The sequence below is a fragment of the Malus domestica genome, chromosome 16, assembly GCF_042453785.1.
Source record: "Malus domestica chromosome 16, GDT2T_hap1".
In the NCBI taxonomy this organism is placed as follows: domain Eukaryota; kingdom Viridiplantae; phylum Streptophyta; class Magnoliopsida; order Rosales; family Rosaceae; genus Malus; species Malus domestica.
The window spans coordinates 969,422-974,728 of NC_091676.1; the positions used below are offsets into that span (position 1 = coordinate 969,422).

Genomic DNA, 5,307 nt, shown 5'->3' on the forward strand with positions numbered 1-5,307 from the left:
CCTCAGGTGGATGGATATTTTTAGTGGCATCGGAGTCAGGTCATGGAGATAAATGGAGAAGTTGATTTTAGGTTGAATTTTGGCAAGGTTGTTGAAGAATTGAAGTGGATATTATACAAAATCTAATCTTTCATTTATAATGAGTTTTCAATATTTTTTTGTAGGTCAACAAGCAGATAATTTTTCAAACTCATGAAATGAATTGTCGAACTGGATCTGTACAAACCCCCAACTTTGGCACCACGTTGACTTGAACAATATTATTTTGGAGCTAATTTGATTCTAACCAGCCCCATGAAGTTAATTGACAAAAATATTTTTATAGATGACAAGGTTTAACGACAAATAAATGGAAAGTAAAGAAGGTGGTATATTCCAACAGTTAAAAGAGTACAGGTGGTAAAAAAGAAAAAAAAAAGTTCATGTGGTATTATCGCACGTACTTACAATTTCAGGTGGCATTTGCACCAAAAACCCTTTGTATAAGTAGGACGGTCCAAGGTTCTAAAATACGCTCGGTAGTCTAGCGGCAGTGACACGCCCCGATCCCGATATTCCCTAAATACCATGATAGGCACTTGCTAGCCGACACTCGAGGGTGACGAAAGCTATTTATTAAGTGCAAAAGCTGAAAATAAGGGATAGATAAGACTTATAAATATAAAATGTAATGAATATGCATTTAAGGAACGTGTTCAGAGCATACAACTAACTAGAACACTAAAAGAAATAATATAAAATTGAATGAAACAAAGGATGGATCCTACACCGAGATGTCTCGAAGATGCTGATGCAGAAGTGCCTGAATGTCGGGATTGTATGCCTCGATTCTAAGTCCTGAAGGGGGTGCAAAACAAACATGAGTGGACCAAGTTTATATATAGATGTATATATAAATTAAAACAATTATCAACATACTAACCTCGAGGTTTTATGAAAACACATATATATCATGATAAACATAGGTTTTTCAAATCCTAGCATGCCGTGCAATGTCTTAAATCATAACTTGTATATATAATAATCATTAGTGAATGTTCGATAACTCTCCAGGCCCCATGCCGGCTCCTCGTCCCTGTGCTAATAGCCAGAAGAAAAACACTTCAGGCCCTATGTCAACACCATAACCGTCGCCCGGAACGGACCGAAATCTATCCATTCGTCCCGTAGCGGAATAAGGACCACTAGGTAAGTACAAAACCATTGAACATATATATATATATATTGAAAAAAACAACTTCATAGTATAAAGTCATTCATCATCTATACTATAAAGAGGTGTTCTAAACATGTTCTAAATATCATATCGTCATCCATAAGATATTCTACAAGAACACGGGTTATAGGAAAAATAGTAATAATTCAAAATAACCTCAGTAAGCATGTTATCTCAAAGCATTTCATAAAACGTAATTGCTAAATCATGCTTTTCCATGCATGCATTTCTACTATTAAAACATGCATTTTAGAAAGGGTCCACTCACATTACTTCATTATCGAATAGTTCTGTTGCTAGCGAAGACAGAAACGCCACAATAAATGCACCTAAGCACATAAAGGGTACAATTAATAAAACTCTATTATAACAATTGAATTTGGGAAAACAGACGTTGGAAATAGATTCAAGACGTCGAATTACCCTAAGAAGGGTTCCGGTTAAATTTCGTAAAAGTCCATAGAATATTCCTTAGAATATTCCCTAACGGAATATTCCACATAAAGGGTTTGGGCCGGTTAGGGTTTGGGGTTTGAAAGGTTAAAGGGTTTAGTGCTTAAGGCCTTAAGTTAAAAATGTTTGGATTAGGCTTTTAAAAAAGGGTTGGGCTTTAAGAGTGTGGGTTTAATTTCAAACAAATAAAATAAATAAATAAATAAATAAAAGGGTTTCTAATGGGTTTGGGCTTGAAATAAAATAAATAAAAATAAAAGGATATGGGTTGGGTTTTAAAGAGATTAACGGGCCTGAGACCTGAGTCCTTTACGGCCCAAAGGCCTAAACTAACAAGGTTTGGGTTTTAGGTTAGGCTTTAAAGGGTAATGCGTTTGGGTTTCATTTGCTTGGGTTTAGGGAATTGGTTTAGGTTGGGCTCGGCGCTGGTTTGGGCTGGGCTACCTTAGGCTGGTTCTTTGGCCCGTTTGTTATGTGGGTTGCTGGAACCAATTGAAGGAAAATGCCGGAATTTCGGCTAGAAATTAGACAAACTTTAAACGCTCATAACTTTGTCAATACTCAATGAAATCGAGTGATTCAAAAACGAAAATCATAGTTCTCGAAGAGACGAAGAGAATGGTATCTTGCACGATGTCTAACTAGTCGTGGTTTGGTCGAAAAACACATCGAAAGCCATTGAGGTCGCTGGAAACTGAGTAAGATTCAAATAAGTATAACTTCTTCAATACTCAATGAAATTGGGTGAAACAAAAAGGAAAGTTGTAATACTCAGCGAGACGAAGAGATTGATACCTTGCATATCAACCAACTCGTCGTGGTTTGGCCGAAAAGTGGCCTGAAAGCCACGGGTATTTGCTGGAATCTGGGTTTAGTTCTCCGAGGTGGTTTTCCTGTGTCAAAACGTCCCCAAGACAATACCTATTTTTATTAAAACCACCAGAACGTTGAAAAGGAAAAATGAGTGATGGTATTTCGAGCCTCACCTGGTCGGGAATAGTAGAACTCGCCGGCGTGGGTGTGTTAAGCATGTTTGGGTTGTCTCTGTGCTTCACATAGGAGGAGGGAGAGAAGAAAGGCCCAACGATGGTGATGCTGCCATTGTGTGTTTGTATGCTTGTGTGTGTGTGCGATTGACGGTGAGGAGGGAAGAGTGAGGTCGAGAGAGAGGTGCATATAATTTCGGGGAGAGAAAGAGATAGAGCTTAAGAAAGAGTTATAAAAATAAAATAAAATAAAATAAAAAAGAAAAGAAGAGAGGAATCAGGGGACAAATCAGGGGGTGGGCCCCCTTGGGCTCACCAATTAAGACACAAAACCCATTTTTAAATAAAAACCCAAAACTACCTTTAAAATCGGGGGGGTGGGGTGTAACAGGCAGGTTAGGCCTAGCGCCTAAGCGGGACTTAGGCAGACTAGGTGATAAGCTCATATTTATATATATTTTACATTAAATTCACTTGTCTTTTCTTAGTTAGTTCCTTATATTTTTGAGCTATTTACTTTTTTTTTTGTGTTTTGTGGGATTTGTCAAGCAAATAAAAGAAAAATAGCACAAGTAGGATTTTTAGTAATAAATTCGTCAAAACTGCCTGTGCAGATCAGCTGACTTTGGAAGCAAGTTGCGAATAGCTCAGAATGAATTAGAGAATGATCCTTATGTGCTTGGAAAGCTACAGATGTCTATTGTCTGGAGCATTTTGCGGATTGTTAATATTATTTTTCTAGAAGAAGTTATGGCCTTTTTAACACTGAAAGGTTTCCAAGAAGCTGAGTAGTTTGTAACTGCATTGAAGGCAATAAATCCAATAAAACTAGCAGCCAAAACTGATGCAGCCAAGAACAAGTCAGCTGACACCTATTCAAATATCAGAGGAAATGGAATTAAAAATGAGAATTAAGAGGGAGTAATTGACATAAAGGCTACCTAAAGTGTTACAATTGTTTTACCACATTTCCTCTCACTTATTGTCATCACTAAATGGCTGTTAGTGGGGTGAGTTATGGAGCAGAAATGGGGCAGCAAGCATGGGCATAAAGGTTGTAGGTTGCAGCAGCAAAAGGAGTTTTTTTAGAGAAAAAAAAAGATAGAAAAAAAAAGAAGGAAAGGAAGGAGAAAGAGGACAAGGCAGCTACGTTGGGGAAGGAAGGAAAGAAAAGAGGAAATCTTGGCATTCTCTTCTTTCGGTTTTATCTTCTCAAACTCATGTCTTTCTTTTGGTTTAATTTGATAACTATGTTTAACTAAATTTTTAGAAGTTAGGGGCTGTTTTGAAGCCCCGAATATGATTGCAAGTTTGTTATGACATTTCGTTTGAATTACTTTTATGAATGGATGAAAATTGGTTCACTACTTGTCTCATTGATGAATTATTTATTTGTTTTCTATGGATGCATACTTAGTAAGCATATCTAGAATTCTAATGGTATGAATCTGTGTGTGCCTGCCCTTGTCGAATGAGGACCTACATATGTTCTAGAGTAGTACTTTTTAATTGAGATTAACATGTGAACCAATTTCTAGGATAAGTAAGACGACGCTAGTACTTACGATGCCTTGTGATGACTCAAACTCTTTTCGTTCTTAATGATTTCTTCTTGTTAAATCTATGAACACATCATTCTAGATTGCATGCTAGGAACTAAGTTAAGTTGAAAACGCCATTCTCTTAACATACTACGTAAGAAAGAGTAATAGGTTGAGTTCTAACATTGAGCCAACTTGAGCATCTTCATCCGGAAATAAAAGAAATTTGAATGAAACATAACATGTTTGCATGATTATTTGGTGGTGGATAGCAATACCCCTAACTCGTTTTTCTTAATTTGTGAACTACTTAATATCTGTTTCTGTCCTGTTTTTGTTCGATTTAATTTAAATAGCAAATCAACTCCAAAAATCCCAAACATTTGTGTGAGTGTAGCTCTTTGTGTCTAGTATCTGAATATAAAATTTCGTAGAATTTAGATAAGTGTAAGTCGGTCTAATAATTATTTTTCGGTGGCTGGTCAGTAGGGACAACATCAAGTTTTTTTGACATTTTAAGTAGTTAGATAAAACAATCTTCTGCGGGAAAGACCCTTATTTTCATATGCTACAATTGACAAATCTTATTGTTAATAAGGAAAATCAATAGGACATTTGTGTGCTACTTTATGGTGTGCTTTTAATCCTATCACTAGGCAGATTTAAGTCAATTTATCATATATTGTTGTTTGGACCCAAAATTACGTTATCGGCCCGAGTAATCGAGGCCGTTGAATGAACAAAATTTTAGACCGTTAAATGAAAAAGTGGTTGAAATGATTTTCAATTATTATTGAGAAATAATGTTGTGATTTTAATCATGATATTATATCATAGTAATATGTTAAATTATTTAAACCTAATATTTGTTTGGCTTTTGGTGGTGATGTGATAAGCCTAGAATTTGTTGGTGATGGAGTTATGATGACGTAAGAAGCTTAGATAGGCTAGACTTTTGATTATGAGTTTGAAAAGTCAAGATGGGCTTTTATCTTGTTTGGAAAGCTAGTCATTTGGATGAGGTTTCAGACTTTAGATGAACATGGAAATAGTGATGTGATGCAGCAGGAGGTTTACCATGCATGAAGAGATAAAATATTATGATGGTGGG

General features: G+C 36.2%; 1 long non-coding RNA gene across 1 annotated transcript; it reads right to left on the reverse strand.

Moving 5' to 3' along the window:
- Positions 1-761: 761 nt before the first annotated feature.
- On the reverse strand, positions 762-2,844 carry LOC139192965 (uncharacterized). Its single transcript, XR_011577555.1, has 4 exons — positions 2,656-2,844; positions 2,465-2,562; positions 1,485-1,545; positions 762-837 (listed from the first exon to the last, which is right to left on the reverse strand). It is a non-coding gene; the product is annotated as an uncharacterized lncRNA (long non-coding RNA).
- Between the last annotated feature and the right edge of the window lie 2,463 nt (positions 2,845-5,307).